Genomic DNA, 11,530 nt, shown 5'->3' with positions numbered 1-11,530 from the left:
ACAAACAACATATTTGCTATTAGAGGCAAAAAACCCTTCCTATTTCAATTGCGTGCGTGCAAACGAGCCACACAATCGGTGTCACAGTGCATATACAATCAAATAATTTTCTGACAGTTCACATCAAACCCTCTTCGAAAGAACCTTGACTGTAAATAGTAAAGCACAAAAGAGACAACAAGCTTTTATTCAAATAATTTTTCACTGTCACATTTCCATTTTTTTTTTTTTTTTTTACCTTTGCAGAGTTGAGTACAAAATAAACGTTACTTGCCAGACAACTTAGATGCGACTTTAGTAAACACTGTGAGACACAACGGAGATCACAGATCCACTTAAGGTGTTCGATTCCTTCTCTGTCTTTGTTGAACCCCTACGTTACCTGAGAAATTTCCATTTGGTTTCAGTGTTGTACATAACACCACCTTGGCGAAATATTAGAAGTACAGCTCACTTTGATTTCGGCTCGACGGGCGAAAGATTGCTGTCGAAGTCCATACTCGTCACTTTTAAGATTCTAGATCTTTATGTTTCACCGCCTGTCTTGACGTTAAATTCTTGAGCTCCATATAGGTATATTTTGTTTAAACATGTACTAAAACGCCATGCGCGTTACAATGACTTTTGATGCCATTGCCGGTTAAGTTAATCAATCTACTGTGTCCACCAGAGAAATCTACGCATTTCCCATTACCGTCTCGATCCTAAAAAAATACGCGCACATGGCTCTATGCACAAACACACCACTTAGCAGGGGAGTTACAAGCAAGACTTTTATCGGCACGGAAAAAACAAAAACAAAAAAAGACGACAACAAAATAAATAAAATTAAACCAACAAATGAAACGCAGATTCCGACTGGGTATGGCAACCCAGTAACGAGAAATAAATATACATCGATCTCCTCTTCTCTCATAAAAAACATCATTTTGTTTCACGATTCAGAAAGGAGAAATACTGGGAACTAGAAAAACCATTGCGTATACTTTCTTAAAATCACATTTCTAACTTTGTATCCTTTCTTTTCAGGTTGCCGAAATTAGGCGACTGAGCTTTCCACTGAGGTCTCCATCTAACGTTGAAAGTAATTTTTCTCGACAAAATTTAAAACTTGTTTGCTTAATATTTCAAGTTGCACATACCTCTTGTTGTTGCTTTTTTCTTTTCTGGATGAGTCGAGTAGCTTAATATATTGTTTTATGTAGAGTGTGGTGTTTTATGTAGAGTGTGCCTTGTCTTTTGCAGTTTTTGGTAGAAGACCTTAGCAATTACATCCAGCGAGCCCTCATGCACCCAGATATATGATCCCTCTAAAATTCCAATGCGCCCTGATACTGTAGCCAAGAAACTAAATTGCCCCCGGGTATTAAAACTCACTGAAACGTGGCATATACCTACCAGTAAAGTGCCGAGTAGGAAAAATCACGGCATACTAGGGTTCACGGAATCCCTAAAAAAGTTCTTGATTCTCAAACTTTGGAAATGATAATGTACGTTTTGGAAATGACGCAACGTATAGCCTTTGATTAATAATGCGACTGTCTTTTAACAATTATAATAGTAATATTTAACAATTATTTGCCAAAGGCGAGACGGTCAATGAAAACTGAGACAAAGCCGAGCCTAAGGTGAATAATTGTTTTAGTATAATGACATACTTAGGAGAGTGGAAATCAAGTTTACGGTAGACGATAAATACAACCTCACGAGGCAGACTATATTTAATTAAGGACGTTAACACAACAGAACAACGCACACCTCATTTGGACACGAAAATCCCTTACTATTGCCATAAAAACTATCCAGTTAAGCTCGCATAATACAAAACATGATGAATTCATGAAGGGACCCCTTTTTGAAACAAAAACAGCATATTTGCTATTAGAGGCAAAAACCCCTTTTTAAAAATTTGACAATAGATGTGCGAATTCAACACAAAGATCGCAATCGCCCAACTCTTGAATTTGACCATTGTTTCTGCAAAGTCAAAAATTTACTCTCCAAGACGAGGTTATTTATCACCAGGTAATTCAATCCTTTTGGGAATAGCAGCCACTTTATTATTCATCAGCGTCACAGTTTTTGCCGATTTTGGCGCTCATTTTGTTGAAACTCAGGCACACTTTCAACAGACCTGTTTATTTTTGTGACTTATGCGCTGCTTACAGTGCACTACGTATAACAAAAATTCTCCCTTATCATATTTCAACACACTTATGCAAATTTGTTACGCTCGAAAATTACACAATATGACAAAATTTCACAAAACATGGAAATCTCACAAAAATCTTTTCCAGCGAAAAATTTATTGAAACAAACAACATATTTGCTATTAGAGGCAAAAAACCCTTCCTATTTCAATTGCGTGCGTGCAAACGAGCCACACAATCGGTGTCACAGTGCATATACAATCAAATAATTTTCTGACAGTTCACATCAAACCCTCTTCGAAAGAACCTTGACTGTAAATAGTAAAGCACAAAAGAGACAACAAGCTTTCATTCGAATAATTTTTCACTGTCACATTTCCTTTTTTTTTTTTTTTACCTTTGCAGAGTTGAGTACAAAATAAACGTTACTTGCCAGACAACTTAGATGCGACTTCAGTAAACACTGTGAAACACAAAGGAGATCACAGATCCACTTAAGGTGTTCGATTCCTTCTCTGTCTTTGTTGAACCCATAAGTTACCTGAGAAATTTCCATTTGGGTTTCAGTGTTGTACATAACACCAACTTGGCGAAATATTAGAAGTACAGCTCACTTTGATTTCGGCTCGACGGGCTAAAGATTGCTGTCGAAGTCCATACTCGTCACTTTTAAGTTTCCAGATCTTTATGTTTCACCGCCTGTCTTGACGTTAAATTCTTGACCTCCATATAGGTATATTTTGTTTAAACATGTCTTAATACGCCATGCGCGTTACAATGACTTCTCACGCCATTGCCGGTTAAGTTAATCATTCTACTGTGTCCACCAGAGAAATCTACGCATTTCCCATTACCGTCTCGATCCTAAAAAAATACGCGCACATGGCTCTATGCACAAACACACCACTTAGCAGGGGAGTTACAAGCAAGACTTTTATCGGCACGGAAAAAACAAAAACAAAAAAAGACGAAAACAAAATAAATAAAATTAAACCAACAAATGAAACGCAGATTCCGACTGGGTATGGCAACCCAGTAACGAGAAATAAATATACATCGATCTCCTCTTCTCTCATAAAAAACATCATTTTGTTTCACGATTCAGAAAGGAGAAATACTGGGAACTAGAAAAACCATTGCGTATACTTTCTTAAAATCACATTTCTAACTTTGTATCCTTTCTTTTCAGGTTGCCGAAATTAGGTGACTGAACTTTCCACTGAGGTCTCCATCTAACGTTGAAAGTAATTTTTCTCGACAAAATTTAAAACTTGTTTGCTTAATATTTCAAGTTGCACATACCTCTTGTTGTTGCTTTTTTCTTTTCTGGATGAGTCGAGTAGCTTAATATGTTGTTTTATGTAGAGTGTGGTGTTTTATGTAGAGTGTGCCTTGTCTTTTGCAGTTTTTGGTAGAAGACCTTAGCAATTACATCCAGTGCGCTCTCATGCGCCCAGATATATGATCCCTCTAAAATTCCAATGCGCCCTGATACTGTAGCCAAGAAACTAAATTGCCCCCGGGTATTAAAACTCACTGAAACGTGGCATATACCTACCAGTAAAGTGCCGAGTAGGAAAAATGACGGCATACTAGGGTTCACGGAATCCCTAAAAAAGTTCTTGATTCTCAAACTTTGGAAATGATAATGTACGTTTTTGGAAATGACGCAACGTATAGCCTTTGATTAATAATGCGACTGTCTTTTAACAATTATAGTAGTAATATTTAACAATTATTTGCCAAAGGCGAGACGGTCAATGAAAACTGAGACAAAGCCGAGCCTAAGGTGAATAATAGTTTTAGTATAATTACATACTTAGGAGAGTGGAAATCAAGTTTACGGTAGACGATAAATACAACCTCACGAGGCAGACTATATTTAATTAAGGACGTTAACACAACAGAAAGACGCCAACCTCATTTTGACACGAAAATGCTTTACTATTGCCATAAAAACTATCCAGTTAAGCTCGCATAATACAAAACATGATGAATTCATGAAGGGACCCCTTTTGGAATTAAAAAACACATATTTGCTATTAGAGGCAAAAACCCCTTTTTAAAAATTTGACAATAGATGTGCGAATTCAACACAAAGATCGCAATCGCCCAACTCTTGAATTTGACCATTGTTTCTGCAAAGTCAAAAATTTACTCTCCAAGACGAGGTTATTTATCACCAGGTAATTCAATCCTTTTGGGAATAGCAGCCACTTTATTATTCATCAGCGTCACAGTTTTTGCCGATTTTGGCGCTCATTTTGTTGAAACTCAGGCACACTTTCAACAGACCTGTTTATTTTTGTGACTTATGCGCTGCTTACAGTGCACTACGTATAACAAAAATTCTCCCTTATCATATTTCAACACACTTATGCACATTTGTTACGCTCGAAAATTACACAATATGACAAAATTTCACAAAACATGGAAATCTCACAAAAATCTTTTTCCAGCGAAAAATTTATTGAAACAAACAACATATTTGCTATTAGAGGCAAAAAACCCTTCCTATTTCAATTGCGTGCGTGCAAACGAGCCACACAATCGGTGTCACAGTGCATATACAATCAAATAATTTTCTGACAGTTCACATCAAACCCTCTTCGAAAGAACCTTGACTGTAAATAGTAAAGCACAAAAGAGACAACAAGCTTTTATTCAAATAATTTTTCACTGTCACATTTCCTTTTTTTTTTTTTTTACCTTTGCAGAGTTGAGTACAAATAAATGTAACTTGCCAGACAACTTAGATGCGACTTTAGTAAACACTGTGAAACACAAAGGAGATCACAGATCCACTTAAGGTGTTCGATTCCTTCTCTGTCTTTGTTGAACCCATAAGTTACCTGAGAAATTTCCATTTGGGTTTCAGTGTTGTACATAACACCAACTTGGCGAAATATTAGAAGTACAGCTCACTTTGATTTCGGCTCGACGGGCTAAAGATTGCTGTCGAAGTCCATACTCGTCACTTTTAAGTTTCCAGATCTTTATGTTTCACCGCCTGTCTTGACGTTAAATTCTGGACCTCCATATAGGTATATTTTGTTTAAACATGTCTTAATACGCCATGCGCGTTTCAATGACTTTTGACGCCATTGCCGGTTAAGTTAATCATTCTACTGTGTCCACCAGAGAAATCTACGCATTTACCACTACTGTCTCGATCCTAAAAATATACGCGCACATGGCTCTATGCACAAACACACCACTTAGCAGGGGAGTTACAGGCAAGACTTTTACCGGTACGGAAAAAACAAAAACAAAAAAAGACGACAACAAAATAAATAAAATTAAACCAACAAATGAAACGCAGATTCCGACTGGGTATGGCAACCCAGTAACGAGAAATAAATATACATCGATCTCCTCTTCTCTCATAAAAAACATCATTTTGTTTCACGATTCAGAAAGGAGAAATACTGGGAACTAGAAAAACCATTGCGTATACTTTCTTAAAATCACATTTCTAACTTTCTATCCTTTCTTTTCAGGTTGCCGAAATTAGGCGACTGAGCTTTCCACTAAGGTCTCCATCTAACGTTGAAAGTAATTTTTCTCGACAAAATTTAAAACTTGTTTGCTTAATATTTCAAGTTGCACATACCTCTTGTTGTTGCTTTTTTCTTTTCTGGATGAGTCGAGTAGCTTAATATATTGTTTTATGTAGAGTGTGGTGTTTTATGTAGAGTGTGCCTTGTCTTTTGCAGTTTTTGGTAGAAGACCTTAGCAATTACATCCAGCGAGCCCTCATGCACCCAGATATATGATCCCTCTAAAATTCCAATGCGCCCTGATACTGTAGCCAAGAAACTAAATTGCCCCCGTGTATTAAAACTCACTGAAACGTGGCATATACCTACCAGTAAAGTGCCGAGTAGGAAAAATCACGGCATACTAGGGTTCACGGAATCCCTAAAAAAGTTCTTGATTCTCAAACTTTGGAAATGATAATGTACGTTTTTGGAAATGATGCAACGTATAGCCTTTGATTAATAATGCGACTGTCTTTTAACAATTATAGTAGTAATATTTAACAATTATTTGCCAAAGGCGAGACGGTCAATGAAAACTGAGACAAAGCCGAGCCTAAGGTGAATAATTGTTTTAGTATAGTTACATAATTAGGAGAGTGGAAATCAAGTTTACGGTAGACGATAAATAAAACCTCACGAGGCAGACTATATTTAATTAAGTTAACACAACAGAAAGACGCCAACCTCATTTTGACACGAAAATGCTTACTATTGACATAAAAACTATCCAGTTAAGCTCGCATATTACAAAACATGATGAATTCATAAAGGGCACCCTTTTGGAATTAAAAACAGCATATTTGCTATTAGAGGCAAAAACCCCTTTTTAAAAATTTGACAATAGATGTGCGAATTCAACACAAAGATCGCAATCGCCCAACTCTTGAATTTGACCATTGTTTCTGCAAAGTCAAAAATTTACTCTCCAAGACGAGGTTATTTATCACCAGGTAATTCAATCCTTTTGGGAATAGCAGCCACTTTATTATTCATCAGCGTTACAGTTTTTGCCGATTTTGGCGCTCATTTTGTTGAAACTCAGGCACGCTTTCAACAGACCTGTCTATTTTTGTAACTTATGCGCTGCTTACAGTGCACTACGTACAACAAAAATTCTCCCTTATCATATTTCAACACACTTATGCAAATTTGTTACGCTCGAAAATTACACAATATGACAAAATTTCACAAAACATGGAAATCTCACAAAAATCTTTTTCCAGCGAAAAATTTATTGAAACAAACAACATATTTGCTATTAGAGGCAAAAAACCCTTCCTATTTCAATTGCGTGCGTGCAAACGAGCCACACAATCGGTGTCACAGTGCATATACAATCAAATAATTTTCTGACAGTTCACATCAAACCCTCTTCGAAAGAACCTTGACTGTAAATAGTAAAGCACAAAAGAGACAACAAGCTTTCATTCGAATAATTTTTCACTGTCACATTTCCTTTTTTTTTTTTTTTACCTTTTCAGAGTTGAGTACAAATAAATGTAACTTGCCAGACAACTGAGATGCGACTTTAGTAAACACTGTGAAACACAAAGGAGATCACAGATCCACTTAAGGTGTTCGATTCCTTCTCTGTCTTTGTTGAACCCATAAGTTACCTGAGAAATTTCCATTTGGGTTTCAGTGTTGTACATAACACCAACTTGGCGAAATATTAGAAGTACAGCTCACTTTGATTTCGGCTCGACGGGCTAAAGATTGCTGTCGAAGTCCATACTCGTCACTTTTAAGTTTCCAGATCTTTATGTTTCACCGCCTGTCTTGACGTTAAATTCTGGACCTCCATATAGGTATATTTTGTTTAAACATGTCTTAATACGCCATGCGCGTTTCAATGACTTTTGACGCCATTGCCGGTTAAGTTAATCATTCTACTGTGTCCACCAGAGAAATCTACGCATTTACCACTACTGTCTCGATCCTAAAAATATACGCGCACATGGCTCTATGCACAAACACACCACTTAGCAGGGGAGTTACAGGCAAGACTTTTACCGGTACGGAAAAAACAAAAACAAAAAAAGACGACAACAAAATAAATAAAATTAAACCAACAAATGAAACGCAGATTCCGACTGGGTATGGCAACCCAGTAACGAGAAATAAATATACATCGATCTCCTCTTCTCTCATAAAAAACATCATTTTGTTTCACGATTCAGAAAGGAGAAATACTGGGAACTAGAAAAACCATTGCGTATACTTTCTTAAAATCACATTTCTAACTTTGTGTCCTTTCTTTTCAGGTTGCCGAAATTAGGCGACTGAGCTTTCCACTAAGGTCTCCATCTAACGTTGAAAGTAATTTTTCTCGACAAAATTTAAAACTTGTTTGCTTAATATTTCAAGTTGCACATACCTCTTGTTGTTGCTTTTTTCTTTTCTGGATGAGTCGAGTAGCTTAATATATTGTTTTATGTAGAGTGTGGTGTTTTATGTAGAGTGTGCCTTGTCTTTTGCAGTTTTTGGTAGAAGACCTTAGCAATTACATCCAGCGAGCCCTCATGCACCCAGATATATGATCCCTCTAAAATTCCAATGCGCCCTGATACTGTAGCCAAGAAACTAAATTGCCCCCGTGTATTAAAACTCACTGAAACGTGGCATATACCTACCAGTAAAGTGCCGAGTAGGAAAAATCACGGCATACTAGGGTTCACGGAATCCCTAAAAAAGTTCTTGATTCTCAAACTTTGGAAATGATAATGTACGTTTTTGGAAATGATGCAACGTATAGCCTTTGATTAATAATGCGACTGTCTTTTAACAATTATAATAGTAATATTTAACAATTATTTGCCAAAGGCGAGACGGTCAATGAAAACTGAGACAAAGCCGAGCCTAAGGTGAATAATTGTGTTAGTATAATGACATACTTAGGAGAGTGGAAATCAAGTTTACGGTAGACGATAAATACAACCTCACGAGGCAGACTATATTTAATTAAGGACGTTAACACAACAGAAAGACGCCAACCTCATTTTGACACGAAAATGCTTTACTATTGCCATAAAAACTATCCAGTTAAGCTCGCATAATACAAAACATGATGAATTCATAAAGGGCACCCTTTTGGAATTAAAAACAACATATTTGCTATTAGAGGCAAAAACCGCTTTTTAAAAAGTTTGACAATAGATGTGCGAATTCAACACAAAGATCGCAATCGCCCAACTCTTGAAGTTGACCATTGTTTCTGCAAAGTCAAAAATTTACTCTCCAAGACGAGGTTATTTATCACCAGGTAATTCCATCCTTTTGGGAATAGCAGGCACTTTATTATTCATCAGCGTTACAGTTTTTGCCGATTTTGGCGCTCATTTTGTTGAAACTCAGGCACGCTTTCAACAGACCTGTCTATTTTTGTAACTTATGCGCTGCTTACAGTGCACTACGTATAACAAAAATTCTCCCTTATCATATTTCAACACACTTATGCAAATTTGTTACGCTCGAAAATTACACAATATGACAAAATTTCACAAAACATGGAAATCTCACAAAAATCTTTTTCCAGCGAAAAATTTATTGAAACAAACAACATATTTGCTATTAGAGGCAAAAAACCCTTCCTATTTCAATTGCGTGCGTGCAAACGAGCCACACAATCGGTGTCACAGTGCATATACAATCAAATAATTTTCTGACAGTTCACATCAAACCCTCTTCGAAAGAACCTTGACTGTAAATAGTAAAGCACAAAAGAGACAACAAGCTTTTATTCAAATAATTTTTCACTGTCACATTTCCATTTTTTTTTTTTTTTACCTTTGCAGAGTTGAGTACAAAATAAACGTTACTTGCCAGACAACTTAGATGCGACTTCAGTAAACACTGTGAGACACAACGGAGATCACAGATCCACTTAAGTTGTTCGATTCCTTCTCTGTCTTTGTTGAACCCATAAGTTACCTGAGAAATTTCCATTTGGTTTCAGTGTTGTACATAACACCACCTTGGCGAAATATTAGAAGTACAGCTGACTTTGATTTCGGCTCGACGGGCGAAAGATTGCTGTCGAAGTCCATACTCGTCACTTTTAGGATTCCAGATCTTTATGTTTCACCGCCTGTCTTGACGTTAAATTCTTGAGCTCCATATAGGTATATTTTGTTTAAAGATGTACTAAAACGCTATGCGCGTTACAATGACTTCTCACGCCATTGCCGGTTAAGTTAATCATTCTACTGTGTCCACCAGGGAAATCTACGCATTTCCCATTACCGTCTCGATCCTAAAAAAATACGCGCACATGGCTCTATGCACAAACACACCACTTAGCAGGGGAGTTACAAGCAAGACTTTTATCGGCACGGAAAAAAAAGAAAAAGAAAAAGAAGAAAAAGAAAATCTAGAATTTTCAAAATGCTTACCCTGGGTTGGCTGTGGTACTCATTACACAAAGAAAGAAGGCACTGAATTGGGTGGTATTGAACTGCAGTGTTTCAGTTATTTTTAACGCCTACCCCTACTGGCCCGAGTAAGAAGACGCTCCATAAAAGCGTACACTGGGTTACCTGTGGTGTTAGACAATTGAACTGCAGGGTTCCAGTTAATTTTTTCAAGTGGGACGTCATTAAGACCATTTGAGGGGTCACTTACATTTTGAGATCTTTTAGTTTTTTAAGCTTTGGTAAGAAATTCAGTTTTAAAGATAACAAAAGACGTTCTTGAATAAAATACACTCGTTTGTTCTAAGATAAAGGAAAAAAATAACATAGCTTTTATATATAGCTCTGAATCGAATTTTGTTGTAATAATTAACTGAATATTCATCTGTCGGGTCAGGAAGCCTTCTGCGTCGGGTTCCTATTTGGACATCATTGTGAACTATTTACACAATCGCGAGGTTGAGCGGCCATGTAATTGAAAATCTGAACATCCATGAGATACAAAAGAAGACTTGAGAATTATCGCAAATCACAATGCTGACAAGCACACAAGCAGAACAATTGGTTAATAAATTTGAAGTTTGTTACTATCCGAATGCTTTTGGGTTAGAGTAAAGGGATATATTGTCACATAAATGAGGTAATTTCATAACACTCAAAATTCGCAAAAAACGTGAGTTTTCATGTAAACAATCTTCGCACTAGCAAGTCGTAGCAATAAATTGGATTAACCAGGAAGTTAAAGAAATATTGTTGGCTTCCGAAATAAATTTCATGTTACACTACAATGACAAAATCATTCGTCAGAGAAATATAGCGTATCACATTTCAACGCACGTATGCAAATTTGTTAACTCATTTTCACCGCGATTCCCGCGAAATTTTTCTTCTTTCAAATACATTGTATTAACAACAATATTATTTCTCGTCAAGCGTTGCATCTGTTATGTTTAAATGACCGCTAAAAATAACGATTTTTTTAACCATCTATCCGTCAGATGTTTTTTCATAATTTAATATTCTCTGTTAAAATTTGCACAACAGTCAAATCACAAAAATAGCAACGCACGCAATAAATTTAGTCGCATTTACCTCTTCGTCGAATTCTAATGCTTAACACAGGAATTTTTAGTCTATTCGTTAGCCATCATCCTTTCAAATTTTAGAGAAATCCAACGGTCCGCGAATATTTTACGAATTTTTTTTTCATTGGGATCTGAAAAGGCCAAGTGGATGTTATGCATAATAGGGGAAGTTTGGGCGATCAAGTTGCGCGTGTGACCCGTAATAAATATTTTTTTCACAAAATGTTCCCGAATCGTCAAGTATCACCACAGAAGACAAGAACATCATTCTTAAAGTTTATTCTGCGCAAAAAGTAGGTTCTGGAGGTAATCTTGAAAGTGGAAATCAAGTTTACGCCGCATGG

This window comes from Montipora capricornis, chromosome 6, assembly GCF_036669925.1.
Source record: "Montipora capricornis isolate CH-2021 chromosome 6, ASM3666992v2, whole genome shotgun sequence".
In the NCBI taxonomy this organism is placed as follows: Eukaryota; Metazoa; Cnidaria; class Anthozoa; order Scleractinia; family Acroporidae; genus Montipora; species Montipora capricornis.
The sequence above is the reverse complement of the archived record's forward strand: the minus strand, read 5'-3'. Positions refer to the sequence as shown.